At 36.4% G+C, this 21,502-nt stretch overlaps 1 protein-coding gene across 5 annotated transcripts in view; it reads left to right on the top strand.

Moving 5' to 3' along the window:
- The window catches only part of TMEM117 (transmembrane protein 117), a 535,819-nt gene that overhangs the window by 249,149 nt on the left and 265,168 nt on the right, over positions 1 to 21,502 (top strand). The window lies entirely within an intron of this gene.

Here is a 21,502-nt window from a genome sequence, read left to right as displayed (position 1 = left end):
AGCCCCATGTTTTTTAGAGGATTTTTTTCCTGTAACTTATGGACAACACATTTTGCCAGTTAACTCTAAAGTTTCTTCATTACATGATACTGTAATGAAGTCTGAGGGAAGATGACATTAATCAGTACCATTACTCTAGGGAGCAAGAAGCACCACAGAATGCCTTGCCGAACTTTGAGGTATATCTTTGTAGGTTCAATTTCTAACCATTGCGTTTAGTAGGTCGTACTTGTTTCTCACATTATCTTTCTACTTATTATGTACTTCCTGCATTTCTTTGGATGACCTTGGTGGCAATCTGTCTCTCATTAACTTTGCTTCATATTTCTCCTCTATGATTTTTTTTCAGTTATTTTTATTCCTTTTTAATATTTAGCCTTTTGGGGCAGATTTCATCATTTCTTTTACTGAGTTTGGCTCCTCATGGATGTAGTCCTGTAACTGGGCATGCTGATGGATCCCCGCACTTGCTGCTGGAATCCACGCAGCTATGAGGTGACAAATGTTAACCTTGTATATTTGTGGAAAAGTCATATGGCTGAATCGATACCATCGTTTTTCTTTTCTCTTGAGCAGCTATCTCATCTTTGACTTTTTATCAGTCTTCACTAGAGTTTCCCCTCAAGCACTTTAGAAGATATAGAAAATTGAATTTTGTTCTGTTTTTCCCCCCACTAATTCTTATATCATAGTTGATGAGAACTATCTAATGTTCATTGTCACAATTTGATTGTGAACCAACAAACCTCAGAACTAAAACTTTACAATATGAACTCTAATGAGAGAAGTGAAACTGGCATTTTTGGAAAGCAATGGAGAGGAGCAATGACTATTATAAGCAAGATAGGGAGTTAACAGTTTGTAAATGATCACTTGTTACTAGAGTTTCAACAGATGCTGTTAAATGGATGCTGTCCTGGAAAACTTATTTGGAACTCAGTGTAAATATTGTTGCTGTAAAATAGAATGATTAATTAGTATATTAACTATAACAGCAATTTGAAGTCATTTATACCTTTGTGTTTCTTCCCTCCCTTCATCTCTCCATTCTTCTTTTTTCTCTCTGCATTCCTCTTTCCCTTTATTTTTTAAAATAAATATTTTGAGGATACACAATCTGCTCAATCAAAATTATATGAGGCTTAAATGTTTCAGTAAACCGGTAATTAGGTTTTATTTTTTCTGTCATAAATATTTATTGAGCACCTACCATTTGCTTGCTTGGTGAGTTAATAAATTATTTATTTAAACTCATTTAAGTACCACAAAGGCCCTGTGACTGGTATTACTGCCTCCATTTTCTCTTATTTTCCTTCTCCAATGCTTTTCCTTTATGTGGCTCTGAGTTTCTGACCTGTATACTTTTTCTTCTCTCTGGAGAACAACTTTTAATATTTCTTGCAAGGCAGGTCTACTGGCAACAAATTCCCTCAATTTTTGTTCATCTGAGAATGTCTTTATTCTTCTTCACTTTTGAAGAATATCTTTGCAGAGAACAGAATTCTAGATTGGTGTTATTTTTTCTCTCTTAACACTTTTAATATTTCACTGCACTGTCTTCTTGCTGTATGGCTTCTGAGGTGAAGTTAGATGTAATTCTTATCTTTACACCTCTGTAGAATAAGTTATTATTTTTTCTCTGGGTTCTTTCAAGATTTAAAAATATATATTTTTTGCAGTTTGAATATGATATGCCTACGTGTAGCTTTTTGGCATTGATCCTGCTTGGTGTTTTTTGAACTTCCTGAATCTGTGGTTTGGTGTCTGACATTAATTTGGGAAAATTCTCCAACATTAGTGCTTCATATATTTCTTCTGTTCCTTTCTCTCTTTCTCTTTCTGGTAGTCCCACTAAGGTTACATTACACCTTTTATAGATGTTCCATAGTTTTTGGATGTTCTGTTCAAATTTTTTTTCAGTCTTTTTTCCCTTTGGTTTTCAATATGGTAAGTTTCTATTGTCATAGCCTCAAGGACAAAGAGTCTTTCTTCAGGTTTTCTTAGTTTGCAAAGGACCTCATCACAGGCAGTCTTTGTTTCTGTTACATTGTTTTTGATCTCTAGAACTTTTGTCTTATTATTTCTCTCTCTGCTTACAGTATACATTTATTCTTGCATGTTGCCTACTTTTTTAGAGTTTTTAGCATATTAATCAGTGTTAAAGAAAATTTCTGGTTTGATAGTTCCAGCATTCCTGCCATATCTGACCCTGATTCTGATGCTTGTTCTGTTTCTTTGATGTGGTTTTTTTTTTTTTTTTGCTTTTTAGTATACCTGGTAGTATACCTGGCAATCACGCATTGGTTAAGGTAAATTTACTGCAGTAAATTGGCCTTTACTAATGTGATGGTAAAGTGTGGAAGAGGGGAAATGTTCTATAGTCCTATGGTTAGATCTCAGTGTTTTAGCCCCTGGACTGTGAATTTAAAAAGTGTCTTTTAGTCTCCTTCACAAACCTCCTGGCCCCTGTGTGGGACAGGATAGGTAGAGGGGTCTAGAGTTGGATATTTCCCTTCCCCAGGTCAGAGAGGCTCTGATCAATCCCACTAAGGTTAGGCATCATAAAACAGTTTCTCTTGAGGGTAGGTCTTGTGAAGAGCAGAGTGCTCTGTCAGATTCCAAAAGAAGTGTTTTCCCCTGCAGAAAGTACAGGGAGATTTTAAAGCAATTTTCACTCTGAGAACCTGGTAGAGTTCCAGGAAGTAAAACTTCTAAATCTTGGGATCTTCCTATGATGTGGTCCCTGTGGAGATTTTAACCCTCACATGTGTCCACACTGAGCCTCTAGCAATTCATCAATTACAGTTCAGGTTTTTCTGTCCTGGCACTGGTTCGTTCAGAGGTTTCTACTTACAGGTTTCTGCTCTATTAAGTTGCGATTTTTTTGGTATCCACCTGTCTATTTTTCCAGTTTTGGGGTGAGCAGCTTGCACTTCTCTGACAAATCCAAAAAACAGTTGTTGATTTCTTGGTTTGTGCACCTTTTTTACTTACCGTTAGGATTGCATGACTTCCCAGCTCCAGTCTGAAAGAGGAGCTTATGGACTGAAAACCTTGTCTATTATTTCCATTTAAATATGTAAAAGCAGGCACAGTTTTCAACAAGGCTGAGTAACTTGCTTGAGGTCAAACACAAATATAAGGGATGGAATCTAAAATTTAAAAAAATTGAACTCCGATTAAAAATATATTTTACTGTTACAGTTAGTCTTTTGCTTTGAGTGACAATTCTATATTGTTATTACTTTGAATAACAATTGTATATCCGGGTGCCTATTGGTACAAAGAGTATGAAGTTTCAGTTAAACATAAGAAATAAATTTTTGAGATCTATTGCACAATATAGTAACTATATTTAGTAATGATATATTGTATACATATAACATCACTTTCTACTCCATAAATATATACAAATATGTCAATTTTTAAAAAAATTAAACAAAGAAATTATCTGGGAAGAAACATTTGAATCTTGGAAAACTTCTATAGATGGCATAATCTAATAATAATTGATACCACAGAGTTACAGGTATTCACTATTTCAGATGTGGAATAAAAGATGAATTTCAATTATAGTGAATAGTATATTTAATATTTCTTATCTCATTTTTGAGCTTAGTTTCATTTATGGAAATGTAGACATCTATTTCCTATGTAAAACAGAGTTGATAAAGTATTATTCTTGAATCTGTTTTCTCTTTTATTTTTATTTTACTCCTAACATTGCATTCATAAGGGGTCTTCCTTCAGATGGCAGTCAGGATGAATGATATTTGGCTGTCCCATCAGTAAAGTTGATGATGGTATAATTTTTAAAATTAACAACAATACTCTATTTATTGAGTACTTACTAGAGGTCAGGTGCGAAGTTTAAGTGCTTTACAAGAAATTATCTCACTTAGTTCTCAAAATAAACACGTATAAACTGTCACAGATTTCTACTATGAAACTAAAAAATTGAAGTTAAAAATTAACTTTCCCTTATTCTGCAGAGTTGGTAAGATATGGGGCAAAGGTTTGAACCTGAGCCTCCTTGGCTCCAGGGCTCATAGTGTGAAAAAAACTCCGTGGGCTGGGCGCGGTGGCTCAAGCCTGTAATCCCAGCACTTTGGGAGGCCGAGGCGGGTGGATCACGAGGTTAAGAGATCGAGACCATCCTGGTCCACATGGTGAAACCCCGTCTCTACTACAAATACAAAAAATTAGCTGGGCATGGTGGCGCGTGCTGTAATCCCAGCTACTCGGGAGGCTGAGGCAGGAGATTGCCTGAACCCAGGAGGCGGAGGTTGCAGTGAGCTGAGGTCGCACCATTGCACTCCAGCCTGGGTGACAAGAGCGAAACTCCGTCTCAAAAAACAAAACAAAACAAAACAAAACAAAACAAAACAAAACTCCGTGTATATTTGTCCAATTAACACATTCTCTTTTAAGAAACATTTATTTGTGACAAGCATCAAAAGAGGGGAAGAAGTAGCCTAAGCTTTACATTATCTACTTTTTTACAAGAGAAATAAAATAAATTCACTTAGAACCTAGACTCTTGCTTTAGTGCACAGTGGTTTGAGAGCATTGTCATATTTAATTAAAGAGTCACTCACTATGTCACTGTATTTTAATGTGAGTTGACTTGGAGATAGGAAACAGATATAATTTTAATATTAAAAATTAACATATAGTAGTGAAGGGTAGACAGCACAGGCAGAATTTCTAATTTTTGTACTATTTTTAATGAAGATTATTTAAAATGCTTCAGTGGTATTTAAATCATCCTCCAATTATGGATTTACATAGTATTTCCTCTACAAGAAATATTATTTTATTTCTTTCATTATCATTCATTTTAAAATGTACCATTTCCAAATTACTTTTCAGGAAAACAACTGTTTTCTTTGTGGACATGTGGCAAGAATTATATCCACAAAATTTTTTGTTTTCATATTCTGGAAAAGTAGTATGCAGTCATTGTGGAATAGGGCTTTTAAAAGTTGCTCATGTCCTTCACTGAACCAATTGAATAACACAGCAAAAGAGCCACCAGTGTCTGACCTGGCTTTTACAGGCCAAATAAACTCTTTGTATGTTTGTTTATTTTCATTTGTAACTTTGTTTGCTTATTCTGCATTCTGACACTTTATAGTAAAATGAGTAAAATCTCAACCGTTTAGACAATACTTCCACAGATCTGTTGACGTGTGATGAGCACACCCACTAAATTGAATTTAAAAGGGATAGTCTACTTAATCTCTTTCTTCACCTGTACCACTAATCACTTGTACCGAACTTAAATAAGTTTAAATTTTTATTTTAAAGAAAAATGGCAACTTTTAACTCCTTTATATCCGTCTTGTCCCTGATCATAATTGCAACCAGAAATGAGATATTTATTTGCTGGTACCTCTGAGTGAATGGCTGTGGGACTAAAGCTGTTTTATAACTAGATAGTCAGTAAAATTAAGGTGTTCACTTCTGCCTTTAGGACTGTATTTTAGCTTAGTATTCGATGAATGGTAAAACTCAGGGGTACTGAACCCAGTTCTCAAGAGAACCCTTTTACAGCTTTGAAGATGGCTGAGGAAATGCCTAAATCAAGCCTTCTCTCTGCTTGGCCAAAGAAACATTTTCACATCCATTTCTGGTTTGCTCAGTAGCCTCTGAAGAAGTAATTTATTCTCTCTGTGCTTCGTTTTCTCCATCTAGTCAGTGAGGCCAATCATACTTATCACCAACCTCCATCAAGGCAAACTTCTGAGATAAAAGAATACCCATTGAGCATCAGGCATGCTGAAAAGTCACCACATAAGTATTAGTAGAAGTCTAAGGGGTGGGGGTTGGAGAACACATTAATCTTCTTTGTATTTAGCTAATAGAACAAACACTACTGTTTCCTTTAAAAATGCTACTACTTCCACATTTCCTGTATATGGACTCTATTCTAGACATTCTCGTTTGGTGTTTATAAAAAAATCAGAGACAGACTATGAATAAAACATCTCTTTAATCTTAAATCCAATTTACTGTAGAATATTTTGAAAAACTTAATTATGAATGAATTTTCTGAAAAAGACCATAAATCATATATATTTTTTATTTTTAAGAGCTGTACACATGAACTATTTCAGGATTGGCAAATATGTAGCATAGGCGTCATCTGTTCCTCCTTCTGCATACATGGCAGACATCACCAATCCTTTAAAATCCTCTACTCTATTGAATAAAGACAGGGCTGCAGAATTTTCTGTAATGTGTTTCAGGATGCTGTGACCAACCCATGAGACTTGAGGATGAGTTAAAATCGTCTATGCCATTCATGATCAACTCTGACTTTCTTACTTACAGATAAAGAATCTAAGGCTCAAATATTACAGGATTTTTTTTTTTTACTGAAGTCATAAAACTTGTTATTTTTGCTATTATTTGAATGAAAAGCCAGATGTACATGTTCCCATCATAGTTTTATTCTGTGACATGAGGCTGTTTCTACAATTTTCAAACCTGTCTGCATTCATCATAGTCCTTACATTTGTTCTGATTGATTGACTCTTGTATTTACTCTTTGATTAAGTAGCATTTATGGAAAAGCTACTGTGTGCACTATACCTGAGCTACTGTTTCTGCACTCAAGTAACTTAGAGTTATTAGAGAAATCAAGTCTTTATGAAACTAGCCCTGATACATGATAAAGTGCCTTCTGGTTCAGTTTCATTTACTAGAAACACAATTGTGTCTTTCTTTCCCATTGCTTAAGCCTATGTTGCCTAGTTATTGGTGTATCTTTCTGGCCCTTTCCAGCCAAGTTTCACATTAAAATAAATGCCTACATTTATGGTCTTCATCACCTTTCTTCCTAACAGTCTTCCTATACATGACCCAACTGACTGCACATTATTTTTCTCTTTTTAATCACCGAAAATGTTCTTTCTGAACTCAATAATCATCTGCATGTTAAATTTAACAGATATATTTCAATTCTGAATTTTCTCACTTTATTTAAACATTTCACACTGTCAATCATTTCATTCCTGGAATTTCTTATTATATTCTGTTTTCTTGTATTTTTTGTTATATCATTTTACAATACTTTCTAATTTGTTCTCATTTCTCTGTAGCTACCTTCTCTTTAAACAGTGTGGTTTCTTTTTCTTCTTCAATTTCTTTGAGGTTGGTTGCCCTGGGATTATGGCCTCAATTTCCTTTTCTTCTCTCTGGAATTTCACCTACTTTTTAAACTACAAACTGCACCTCTAACCTGAATATTCTTGTATCTTTCTGTCGATCCCAGTGCAGACTAGTATTTCAACTACTTACTGGGCATGCCCTTGTGTTCCACAGGCAGGTAAAACTCAACTTTTCCAAAATTGAATGAATCTCCTCTCTTCAAACCTTCCTCACTTACTGTATTTGGTAATTTGGTGCATGGCAGCACCACAGGTTCACCAGTTGCTGAAGCAGAGATACTGAGTTCATTTTAACTCCATCCTTTTTCTTACTACCCTCATCCTACAAATTCTGTTAGTTCTCATCCCTAATAGACTTTAAGTGTGAGCGCACCTCCTCATAACTGCTGCTAGTTTCTTAGTCAGGCCCTTGTCTTTTCTTGACTCACTGCAGTAGCCTCTTAATTGATCTTATTTCATCTTATGAATCTCCATGTTGTCATCTGAGTGTTAATAAAACACAAACTATATCATCTGACATCCAAGCTCAGAATCATTGAAAATTCCCTTTAAATTTTGGAGTGATTTAAACTCTCTCCCTTGTTGTAGTTGGCTCCTGAGGATCAGTTCCCACCTATGTTTTCAGTTTTTGTTCCTCATCACTCTCACCCCCTAGCTTTCCATCAACTAACCCCTTATTTTTGACTTCAGTTTCAACATATTTTAAGTGCCTCGAGTTCATAATCAAATCTATTGCCTCCTTACTTTTGCTTATATTGTTTCTTCTACCTGAATTATTCCCATCTCTCTTTTCTTAGCTATATTGACTCATCATTTAAATGTCAATTCTGATGCCATTTACACATGGAAGCTTTACCTAATCTATAGCATACTGTTTTATACTGTTTTTTCTTTAATTATCGCATTTTCTATGAGACATTGCAGTTGTCCTTTTTGATCATTAGCTATTGCAATGCCTGTCACTATTTGCAGGATGTATTGATTGAATCAGTTGCAATGTGATTGGTCTTGTCCTCAGAGTCTACGCATTCTGTCCTGGGGCTCTGGACACGCCTTTGGGCAGTTCCTCTGCTTGGGTTTGTTACTGCATTGGCTCATGGTGAGCAATATGCAGTAGCTTGATCCTGAAGTCATCAGGTTCTTTGAAAATGAAACCAGGCTATATCTTGTTTTTGACCAGCAAGAGAGAAAGAAATAAAATAATTATTGAACAACCTACCACTTACTTTAGAGCTTCGTTTTTATATCATCTATATTGGGCATGGAAACCATCTGTGCTTTTGTCTTTATGGTCAGCCATTATTGTTAGTTTTTGCCATGATATATGTTGGAATGATATTATTTGACTCTTCCTTAAATACTTCTCGCTTCTTTGAGTGAAGTGACCTTACCAGTAAAACTCCTTTCTATGTCTTTGTGTTGCCACTTGAGATATATGGACTATCGATTGTTTTGTTTGTAGATAATTTTATTTTGTAAATTGTGATCTATCTACTTAATTATCTATTAATATCATCTCTCTAAATCTTCTGCCACATTTTATCCTGATACACATCTTGCCTTCTTTATTTTAAAAAAACATGTACAGAAAATATATTGGAAGGAAATTGTAGCAGTTGTTCTGAGTGATGGAATATCAGGTGACATTTTCCTTCCAATCTTTAATGCTTTTTATAGGTTAATGAAATTTTTAAACTTTCATGCTTAAAAAGCTTTTTAAAAGAAGAAAGGCAAATGAATAAAAGGAAAATATGTTCATGGGAAATAATATAATTTTATATTGAGGCCAACCCCTTTCTCCTTGAGTATCCAAATTTGATTTGAAGAGAATGACATTTATTTAAACAAAATAATTTTATTAGGTACCTACATTAACTTTGGTTTAGAAGATGGAAAAATCCATCTCAGCTTTAGAAAGTAGGGGAAGGGTGGAAAGAAGAAGTGATATTGGAGGTTTATTTTAAAAGAGAAGCAAGGGTCGACTGCTGAAAAAGGTAAAGGAAGGTATTCTAAACACCATTGTAATTGTGCAGTAGCCTCAGAGATGTAGCAAAGCAACGGTAGTTCAGAATGGCTGAATATTACATGTTTATGAGATGAAGAGAAGTAGAGAGATTGTATGTCATGTTATTGACTGGTCCCTCAAATTTAGTAGGAATTGGTGAAAGTAGGGATTTGTGTGTGTGTGTTTTTGATGAGCTTTTCAACTATTACATGATAGTTTATTAAAATCAATACACATTGCAATTTTTCTTTAGCCTCTACTTTTCAGGCAGAGGCATTTTTTACTTTTTTAAACTTAATGCAGTTTATGATTATAACACCCCTTAATCAATCAAATCTTGTTATACTTTGTCAAGAGTGGGTTTATTTCCATCTCTGGATTTAAAATACGTTTCTTGCATTTTACTTTCCAGTTCTCAGGTGTCATTTGGGAATATGATGCAGTCATTAGCTAACAGACTTTCCCCCAATTCCTAAATAACCTAAAGTAATGTTAAACTGTATTTTATCTCCTCTGTACTCATAATTCATGTTTTACTGTTAATTTTTTTTTCAGAAAGCTGACTCCAAAGTGAACAAAAGTAGTTTGTGTGAGATTATTTTTACTTATGCTCCACTTGAATGCAATGTGTGCCAAGCACATCACCTTATGATGACAGCTTGTTGCAGCCAGAAGGTCTCTAATTTAAATAAATTCTGGTTGTGTTAATCACCAAAGATATAATTATGTCATCATATGCTGTGTGCTTTTTAAATAAATGATTCTGAAACAGACTGTTCTTTGATAGTTTCATCATTTTTTTTCATGAGCTTGAAGAGGAAATTTGTGTAGTAAAAAGCTGACCACCTCAGCACACTCTAGATGCCTCCCGATGGCAGGAAGATCATGGTTCTTCTGAATGAGATGTACTATTAATCCAGTGAACACTCAACTAAATGAATAAATGAAGCCATTTATTGGAAGTCGAGAGAATGTAAATGTTTTATTTGCATGAGCTCCAACCTTGATCGTTCTTACCTATCGCATGAGCTCCAGCCTTGATCATTCTTACCTATCTAAAGGTACTTGCCTATGTCATTTCAGCACTTAGGATTCTTACAGTGGTCATGATTCTTATTACATAGTCTGCTTTCCAGTGGTCCTTTGTAGTGACTTCTGAGACCCTATGTGGCTCAATGTGGTGATTCACACCCAAATTGTCTTCCTGACCACCTAGGGCTATGTGTAGAAGCTTTAGCCATGTCAGTGACTCCACAGTCTGACTGTGTGTTAGTATCACCAGGAGGTTTAAAAAAATACTGTACTGATGCATATGCTTTTCATCAGCTTAATTAAGTCAGAACCTCTCAGGGAGGGGGTTAGGCAATATAGTGTCTTTTTAAACTGCCCTAGGTGAATCTAATGTGCAACAAAGGTTGAGAATGAGTAGAACGTGGATCAGCACGAGAGGTCTGTAGGATATGCTCACTTTGGGCAGTGGCGAAGGATGTTCGGGACTCTGAAAAGTAGTATGTTGGAGAAATGGCAAAGGGAAATCCAGTTAGTCTTTTAAAAGAAGTCATTTAAAGTCAGTAGAATGGGAACTTTAGGGCTTGAAGAGAGAAAACTCAGAGAAGAGGATAGAGATGTGGCCTGCAGCAGCACTTGGGCCATTGTTTGGTGCCAATAAAGGTGTGTGCCCAGAGAAGGTAAAATCATATTGTGAAGAGGAAAGAACAGAAGAATAAGGATGACTTAGGTAAATTGACCAAAAAAAAAAAAAAAACCTTCAAATGAGTATGAATTATCATTTTCCTGATGGCTGTCTTCTGTTCTTAATTTTGAATGCTGCTGATCTGCATGTGGATTGTTAGGACAACTAAGGCCACTGAAAATTTATCAAAGCAGTATTAAGTAAAAAGGTGCTGTCTACCTGTTATTTCCCTGCATCATACACTCATTCATAGCTTGACTATAATAATAAGGTTCACAAGGTACAGACACGAATATTTATCTGGAGGCCTCCCTTAGGGTTATTCTTCTGCTCATTTTAAGCTCTTCTAGCATGCCATTGCTCACAGCTCCAGGAGCTGGGTAAGAAGCTAGCCATGTATTTGACCAGAGGGCCTGCTTTTCAGCTCAGGAGTTGCTACCAGCTTCCCCTGTGCCTGCCTGTAGACGTTTTCTGATTTTATATCCTGGTGTCCTCATTTCTAGTAAATCTTCTCTCTGGATTTGGTGATTTGACTTTTTCTTTTGACTGAGCAGCTCTAGCTTAGCCTCATTTATCTGCTGACCCTTAGAGGTAGGATCACAATTCACACTTTGATTGCTCAGGACCCCTTCCTGGTTTCTGGGTGTTAGGACACAGATATTTAATAGCAACCATAGTTAAGAGGTCCAACTGTGTGTTCCCCATCTCCTTCATCTATGGAGGCCACCAGTTCACAAGTAATGAGTCATTTCAATTAAGGATTTTATGAAGATGTTTGCATTAGTCCATTTTCATGCTGCTGATAAGCATACCTAAGACTGGGCAATTTACAAAAGAAAGAGGTTAATTGGACTTACAGTTGCACGTGACTGGAGAGGCCCCACAGTCATGGCAGAAGGTGAGAGGCACATATCACATTGTGGCAGACAAGAGAAGAGAGCTTGTGCAGGGAATCTCCTGTTTTTAAAACCATCAGATCTCATGAGACTTAGTATCACGAGAACAGCAGGGGAAAGACCTGCCCCCATGATTCAGTTATCTACCACTGGGTCCCTCACATAACACATGGAAATTATGGGAGCTACAAGATGAGATTTGGGAGGGGTCACAGAGCCAAACCGTATCCATGTCTAAAAGTATTTTTTTGAGTACGAGTAAACCTAAAATTTGTAATAAATACAGTTAACCATTGAACAACATGGATTTGAACTGTATCGATCCTCTTTTATGTGAACTTTCTCCCATCTGTGCCGTCCCTGATACCTCAAGGCCAGCCCCTCCTCTTACTCTTCCTCTTCAGCCAAATTAGCATAAAGATGACAAGGATGAAGACCTTTATAATTATCCTTTTCCAATTTATAAGTAGTAACTATATCTTTCTTTTGATTTTCTTAATCACATTTCTTTTCTCTAGCTTACTTTATTGTACAAATGTAGTATGTAATGCATATAACAGATGAATTATGTATTAATTATTTATGTTATCAGTTTGGCTTTCAGACAGCAGTAGGCTATTAATAGTTATTTTTAGGAGAGTTGAAGTTATATAGCTTTTTTTTTCTTTCAATTTTTATTTAAGGTTTGAGGATACATATGGAGGTTTGTTATATGGGTAAATTGTGTGTTTGGGGGTTTGGTATACAGGTTATTTTTATCATCCAGGTAATGAGCATAGTACCCAATAGTAATTTTTTTATCCTCATCCTCCTACCCTTCGCCTCAGATATGCCCTGTGCCTCTTGTTCCCTTCTTTGTGTCAATATGTACTCAATATTTAGCTTCCACTTGTGAGAGCATGCAGTATTTGCTTTTCTATTCCTGTGTTAATTCGCTTAGGGTAATGGCCTCCAACTCCATCCATGTTGCAGCGAAGGACATGATTTCATTCTTTTTTATGGCTGCGTAGTATTTCATAGTTGTATATGTACCGCATATCCTTTTGTCATTCCAACTTTTAAGTTCAGCGGTACATGTGCAGGATGTGAAGGTTTGTTACATAGGTAAACATGTGCTGTAGTGGTTTGTGACAGATTATCCCATCACTCAAATATTAAACCCAGCATCCATTAGCTGTTCCTCTTAATGCTTTTTCTTCTTCCATCTCCCAACCTCCAACAAGCCACAATGCGTGTTGTTCCCCACCATGTGTCTGTGTGTTCTCATCATTCAGCTCTCACTTAATAAGTGAGAACACACAGTATTTGGTTTTCTGTTCCTGCATTAGTTTGCTGAGGATAATGGTCTCCAACTCCATCCATGTCCTTGCAAAGGAAATGATCTCATTCCTCTTTATGGCTGCATAGTATTCCATGGTGTATATGTACTATACTTTTTTTAATCCAGTCTGTGATTGATGGGCATTTAGGTTGATTTCATGTCTTTGCTTTTGGGAATAACACTACAGTGAACATACATGCACATATATCCTTACAATAGATATACATATATCCCTTTGGGTATATGCCCAGTAATAGATTGCTGGGTCAAATGACATATTTGCCTCTACGTCTTTGAGGAAACACCACACTGTCTTCCACAGTGGTTGACGTAATTTATATTCCCACCAACTGTGTAAAAGCGTTTCTTTTTCTACACAACCTCACCAGCCTCTGTTGTTTTATGATTTTTAGTAATAGCCATTCTGACTGGCATGAGATAATACCTCATTGTGGTTTTGATTTGCATTTCTCAAATGATCATTGCTGGTTGAGCTTTTTTTTCTGTTGGCTGTACATATTTCTTCTTTTAAAAAGTGTCTATGTCCTTTGCCCACTTAAAATTTTTTTTTTGTAAATTTGTCTAAGTTCCTTATAGTTGCTGAATATTAGATGTTTTCAGCAAAAATTTTTATTCTGTGGGTTATCTGTTTAATGTGATGATAGTTTCCTTTGCTGTGCAGAAGCTCTTTGGTTCCATTTGTCAATTTTTGCTTTCATTGCAATTGTTTTTTGCATTTTTGTCATGAAATCTTTGTCCATGCCTATGTCCTGAATGATATTGCCTAGATTTCCTTCTAGGACTCTTATAGCTTTGAGTTTTTCATTTAAGTCCTTAATCCATCGTGAGTCGATTTTTGTATGTGTTGTAAAGAAAGGGTCCAGGTTCCATTTTCTGCATATGGCTAGCCAGTTCTCCCAACACCATTTATTAAACAGGGTATCCTACTCCATTGCTTGTTTTTGTCGGGTTTGCCAATGATCAGATGTTTGTAGGTGTGTGGTCTTATTTCTGGGTTTTCTGTTCTGTTACAGTGTTCTATGTGTCTGTTTTTGTATTGGGACCATGCTGTTTTGATTACTGTAGCCCTGTATTATAGTTTGAAGTCAGATAGCGTGACGCTTCTAGCTTTGTTCTTTGAGCTTAGGATGGCCCTGGCTTGTCATGCTCTTTTTTTATTTTATATGAATTTTAAAATATTTTTTTTTAGAATTCTTTGAATAATGTTAAAGGTAATTTAATGGGAACAGAATTGAATCTATAAATTGCTTTTTGCAGTATGCCCATTTTAACAATATTGGTTCTTTGTATCCATGAGCATGGATTTTTCTTTTCCATTTTTGTAGTCATCTCTGATTTCTTTGAGCAGTAGTTTGTAATTCTCCATGAAGAGATTCTTCACTTCTCCTGTTAGCTATATTCCTAGGTATTTTATTCTTTTTCTGTGGCAGTCGTGAATGGGAGTTCATTTGTGATTCAGTTCTCTACTTGCATGTTGTTGGTGTATAGGAATGCTAACATTTTTTCACATTGATTTTGTATCCTGAGACTTTGCTGAAGTTGCTTATCAGCTTAAAAAGCTTTTGGGCTGAGATGATGGGGTTTTCTAGATATAGGATTATGTCATCTGCAAGCGAAGACAGTTTGACTTCCTTTCTTTCTATCTGAATACCCTTTCTTTCTTTCTCTTGCCTGAATGCTTTGGCCAGAACTTTCAATACTATGTTGAATAGGAGTGGTGAGAGAGGACATCCTTGTCGTGTGTTGGGTTTCAAGGGGAATGATTCCAGTTTTTGCCCATTCAGTATGATATTGGCTGTGGGTTTGTCACAAATGGCTCTTATTATTTTGAAGTGTGTTCCTTCAATACGTAGTGTTTTTAACATGAAGAAATGTTGAATTTTATTAAAGGCCTTTTCTGCATCTATTGAGATAATCATATGGTTTTCGTCTTTAGTAGTGTTTATGTGATGAATCACATTTATTGATTTGTGTATGTTGAATCAGCCTTGCATCCCAGGGATGAGGCCTACTTGATCATGGTAGATAAGCTTTTTGATGTGCTGCTAAGCTTGGTTTGTCAATATTTTGTTGACAATTTTTGCATCAGTGTTCACCAAGGATATTGTCCTGAAGTTTTCTTTTTCTGTTGTATCTCTGCCAGGTTTTGATACAGAATGATGCTGGCCTCAGGAATGAGTTAGGGAGGAGTCCCTCCTTTTCAATTTTTTTGGGAATAGTTTCAGTAGGAATGGTATCAGCTCTTTTTTGTATCTCTGGTAGAATTCAGCTGTGAATCTGCCTATCCTTGACTTTTTTTGTTTGTAGGTTACTTAGTACCTCAGTTTCAGAACTGATTATTGGTCTATTCTAGGATTCAGTTTCTTTCTGGTTCAGTCTTGGGAGGGTGTATAGTCCAGGAATTTATCCTTTTTTTTTAAAATAGATTTTCTACTTTATGTATTTAGAGGTATTTATTTACAGTATTCTCTGATGGTTGTTTGCATTTTTGTGGGGTCAGTGGTGACATTCCCCCTTATAATTTCTGATTGTATTTATATGAATCTTCTCTCTTTTCTTCTTTATTAGTTTAGCTAGTGGTCTATCTGTTTTATTAATTTTTTCAGAAAACCACCTCCTCGATTGGTTGATTTTTTTGAAGGGTTTTCTTCTGTCTCTATATCTTTCAATTCAGCTCTAATCTTGGTTATTTCTTATCTTGTAATTTTGGATTTTGTTTGCTCTTGGTTCTTTAGTTTTTTTTAGTTGTGATATTAGATTGTTAATTTGAGTTCTTTCTCGCTTTTTCTTGTGGGCATTTGGTGCTATAAATTTCCCTCAACACTGCTTTAGCTGCATCACAGAGATTCTGGTACATTGTAGCTTTGTTCTCATTAATTTCAAAGAACTTCTTGATTTGTAGCTTAATTTCATTATTTGAAGAAGGTTGTTCAATTTCTTTGTAGTATATAGTTTGAATGAGTTTTAAATATTGACTTCTAATTTGATTGTGCCGTGGTCTGAGAGAGTGCTATGATTTCAGGTTTTTTTCCTTTGCATTTGCTGAAGAATGTTTTACTTCTAATTATGTATCACATTTCTTTTTTATTTTGTGAGATGGCGTCTTACTCTTGCCACCCAGGCTAGAGTGCAGTGGTGCGAGCTCAGCTCACTGCAACCTTCACCTCCCACTTCAAGCAATTCTCCTGCCTCAGCCTCCTGAGTAGCTGGGATTACAGGTGCCCGCCACCATGCCTGGCTAATTTTTGTACTTTTAGTAGAGACAGGGTTTTGCCGTGTTGGCCATGCTGGTCTCAAACTCCTGTCCTCAGGTGATCTGCCCACTTCAGCCTCCCAAAGTGCTGGGATTATAGGAGTGAGCCACTGCACCCGGCCGTACCACATATTCTTTATCCAGTCTGCCATTAGTGGGCATTTAGGTTGATTTCATGTCTTTGCTATTGTGGATAGAGCTGCAATGAACTTATGTATGCATGCACACAGATTTGTGAATCTGTTAGATTTTGCAGTGTCTCTAACTCCTCCATTGTTCAAGGTCAACTGGTTATGCTTTTATATCAAACAACTGAATATAAATGTATACAATATTTTATTTAGTTTGATATCAACTTCTAGTTCTTCTTCACTCATTTAACTCTAGAAGGTGGAATTTCTCTCCCTTTTTTTAGATTTAACAAATATTCTCTAGACATCTATAGCATCAGGCAATGTGTCAGATTCTACCTGTGTTCTTCTACCTGTGTTCATGTAGTGCCCTGAAACTGTCAGGATTTCAGAAATGGCAGTTGGCGATTTCATATGATATTGAACATTGTATAGTGTTTCTCATAGGCGGATGACTGTTTAGTATACAGTGTGCTAGTTGCAGTATTTGGCTCTGTTCAAGGAATAGTCTGTTTTTTAATGGGAAGAAGTAGGACATTTGTAAAAATACCCAACCCAAACATGACCTCTATTCTCAAGAGGAATTTAAAGTGAATACCTTGGGGTTTCAGAGGAACAGCTTTTAGGTTGGATATGAATATAATTTACCTGTTAACTGCAGCTGTTAACATGAAAGCAGGAAGTTGATGCTTGACAGCACAAATAATTCTAGTATAATAACTTCAAAAAGGAGCCAGAAGAAAAAGAGAGCCACGTAGTTCTGTGTTGCAGCAAGATTCATGGATTAAGGCACAGGTATGATCTCTTGGAAATTGAGTTGAAGTTTCGGAAATATTGTGAAATCCCACAGTTTAAATGATAAAATATTCATGTGTGAGTATATCTGTTGACTTCTCAATGATAATGAGAAACACCATTTCTACTTGATGAGGTGGTGAGGGAAAGTGGAGGCAATGTTAACAGGATTTCTGTGTTGAATTATAAAATTAGGATCATAGAGATATTTAAATATTTAAATATGTCATGTTGATAGGAGTTATATTTTTGGATGTAGAAAGAACTGTATCTTTAAATGTAAATTATGAATATGATTTCTGTGATAATTTTATGTATCAACTTGGCTAGGCTATAGTACCCAGTTATTTAAACAAATACAAATCTAGGTGTTGCTGTGAAAATGTTTTGTAGACATAGTTCACATCTCCAATAAAATGACTAATTAAAGGAGCTTCTTCTTGATAATGTGGCTGGGTCATACCCAATCAGTTGAAAGGCTGCAGAAGCAAAAATTGATGTTTCCCAGAGAAAGAAGAAATTCTTCCTGAATTTTTTTCAACATCAGCTTCTTCCTATGAAATTCCAGCCTGGTTGCCAGCATAAGCCAGTTCCTTGAAATAAATCTCTCTGTGTCTGTCTGTCTGTCTGTCTGTCTGTCTGTCTGTCTGTCTCTCCTTTTCCCTCTCCCTCCCTCCCTCCCTCCCTCCCTCCCTCCCTCCCTCCCCCCATCTACTTCATCATCTGCTGGTTCTGTTTCTCTGGAGAAGTTTGACTGATAACCTTTCCTAAATGGAAACTGTTTTAAAGATATGAAATAAATAATATTAGGTAGATGTTGGGATAGAGGTTTGTGTTTCTAATGTTCCCATTTCAGTGAGTGTTTTAAAAATCAAGCCTTGTTAATGCTGCTCAAAGCCTGCTGGGAAACATCCTCTGCCTCTCCAGCATGCCTGCCTGCTGCACTGGGCATTCCAGCAGCAGCCCTAAGCTGCCCTCTCCGCTCCTCTCATGCCCTGCTGTTTCCGGCCTTCTCTTCCTTTGTCTGTCTGTTTTCTTCTACTTCAAACACTTTTGCCTTCCTCTGCCCTTCTCTGTAAAGCCTTCTCTTCTCTCTGACCCCGCTTCTCTTCACACTAGAAGAATTAGGCTTCTCTCATCCTTGCTTCGCCTCTCATGCACAACATTTTACACAGAGGGCTCTGTTGATTTGTTTGCAAGTCTTTTTTCATTTGCTAAATGGTAATGAGTATGTCTTATTCATCTTGGTATTCCCAGCACTTAGCACAGTTCCCGGCATCTAGGAGGTGTTCAATCAATATTGTTGAAAGAATGAATAAGTAGCTGACCCTCTCCTTCAGGGATAAGCAGCTGCCTATAAGTTCCATTGCAGATGGCTGGGAGGCATTCTAAGTGACTGTTCTTTCAGGGCTGGGTATGCTTCTAAGCTCCTTGTTCCTGAGTTGCTTGAAGAGAAATTCCCAGGCAAACAGACCTTTAATTACCACCAAATGCCTATGCTTTCAGTATTTGTGAGGGATTATATGTATGCCCAGCAGATTTAAGCTGATTGTGTAGAAATCTCTGGCATCATATATTGGTGGCATGAATGCTTTGCAAAATGAGTACAAATTTGGGCTGATACATTTTAACCTTCCTAATTAATGCCTTGAAGTCCTACCTGCATTCATTAGCAAGGAATCCAATATTACTTTTGAAGTTATACGCAGCCAGTCAACCTTAAACTTGATGTCTTACCCAGTCCTATGTAGGGGTCACTAGGGTCTGTTTTTTTCAAATACCCTCTATAGCAAAAGCTGTGCCATTCTGATTATTATTCTATTTCACTTGTGTCTTACTGTTACTGCTACATGGTGTCATTGTTGAAGCTTGCTTCTGCATAGGTGCATGGACTTCTGTTTACTCAGCATGAGTGTCGTCCTTGGCCCAGACCCTGCATTGGCCACAGTGCTGTTTCTAACCCCAGAATGGTGAGTTCAGAAGAGCTTCCATCAGTCATACTGGGGGCTGAAAACGGCTCTCCTACACATGCCTTTTAGTGAGCAGCCCAAGTCAGCAGCATGGCCATCCACTTTCCCCACAGTTATTGTTTGGAGATGTCTCATCATTCTTCTGTAGCACTGGGTCTTTGTCAGGTCCTCCACAATAAGTCTCGGTACTTCCCATCGTAGGGAGCAGATCTCTTTTCCTCCCTGGTGATCCGCTCTGCATGTCAGTAGTCTTGCAGAGCTTTACTAGAGTTACAGTTTATTACACTCTTTCCCATTCGCCTTCCTCAGTAACTTATCTTAACCCAGAAAACTACAGGGAAATTCCTCATGGAACCCAGGGAACATTTGCTTTGAGGTGACCTCTTGCCTCCCACTCTATAAATAAATGAAGCAGTTGTATATTTTTGTGAGTCTTTCAAATGGCACTAGACTTAATCTCTACCTTATCAGTCATGATGTATGTAAAAATGGTAGCCCTTGCTTTCAGCTGTACCGTCTAGTTCCCATTAAGAGATATCAAGATGCAGAGTCAGTTAAAATGCAGAAAGATATTTAAACTGTAGCAACTTATGGAAGAAACTCATACTATCTAGTTTCCAAATGTGAATTGTTCACAGATTTTAAAATATAGGCTAAATTACATTGTGGGCACTCATTACAATGCCCTTCACTACATCATTAATCTTCAGCTTCATCGTTTATTATTTTTTACCTTGCCCTTCTTCTAGCCAGGATATTTCATTCATTGCACAGCTCCAACATGCACAGACTCGATCATATTTCAGGAATCTTCATTCTTCTACCTCCCTTTGTGGCACCATTCGATCCAACATAAAAACAATTTTTTCCCAAAGTTACATTGATCTTTTACTGTCCCACTGTTTCTCCTGCAAAAAAAAAAAAAAAAAAAAAAGCTGCCGCTTGTTGCACCTTTACTATACGAATTGGTTCATTCTTTTTTTTTTCGTAATTTTTAAAATGTGGAAAATAATCTTCCTCCATAAAAGTGTAGGCAGATTACACACATGTATGTTTTAATTATTGCAGGGTAAATTATTATAAAATATTATTAGGTAAACACTATGTTGCTCATGTTATTATCACTAATGTTAAACAAGGGAGTATTGTCAGGGTCCCAGCGGCTGCCCTCTGGCTGTCCTAGTAAAAAAACCTCTCCCTTCCCTCCAAAGTAACAACTATCTCAGTTTTTAGGCCCTTTGCTTTTTTACTTTGCTAAAGAGAGTTTTACCACTTATACAACTTCTCTAACACCATTGTTTAGTTTTGGCTATTTCTGAGGTTTATATATTTGTAATAATATATTGTTTTTGGTGAGGGGGTTTTGACTTCTTTTCTGTGACAGTTTCTGAGATCTATCCAGGCTTCGATTAGTAGTAGTTTTCATTGTTGAGTAGTCTCCATATAATATGTTTAACCATTCTTCTGTTGATAGGCATTTGAGTAGTTTACCATTCCAGATTATGTACATCTGGGCCTGGATCTTTCTTGTGGGAAAGTTTCTAATTATAGATAGAATTTTGTGAATAGTGATAGATCTACTTTATATTCCTATGTACATGTTGGTAATTTATAATTTTTTTTTCTAGATACTTACCAATTTCACTTAAATTTTCATTTTCAGTTTGTATAGCATTTTTAAAAGTGAGATGATTATTTGTTTAATCTCTGCAAGATCTATAGCAATGCCCCTATTTAATTTCTGACATTGATTTAGGATGTTGTGTTTCTTCTGTGTATTTTGATCAGTCTTGCCAGGTACTGATTAATTTTACATCTTTTCACAGGAGTAACTGTGTTGGTGTGTCATATATTTCCGTTTTCTTTACTACTTATTTAATTAACGTCTTTTAAAAATTATATATTTCTCTCACTGGGATTAATTTTGCTCTTCAGTCTCCAATTCCTCGACAAGAAGTCTTAATCACTCAGTTTTAGCATTTCTTATTTTCCAATATATTTATTCAAAATTAAAAGTTTAAGTATGGTTTTACTGTTTCTTATAATACTTTCATTATTACCCTGTTCCAAATATATATTTTAATTGCATTTTAGATTTTGGGGTACATGTGCAGAACATGCAAGATAGTTGCATAGGTACACAAGTGGCAGTGCAATTTGATGTCTTCCTCCCCTTCACCCACATCTGGCATTTCTCCCTATGGTATCCTTCCCCAGCTCCCTCCGCCGCTATCCATCCCCT

Source organism: Callithrix jacchus, chromosome 9 (assembly GCF_049354715.1).
Source record: "Callithrix jacchus isolate 240 chromosome 9, calJac240_pri, whole genome shotgun sequence".
Lineage (NCBI taxonomy): Eukaryota > Metazoa > Chordata > Mammalia > Primates > Cebidae > Callithrix > Callithrix jacchus.
Note: the sequence above shows the minus strand (reverse complement) of the source record. Positions and strands in the feature narration are given on the sequence as shown.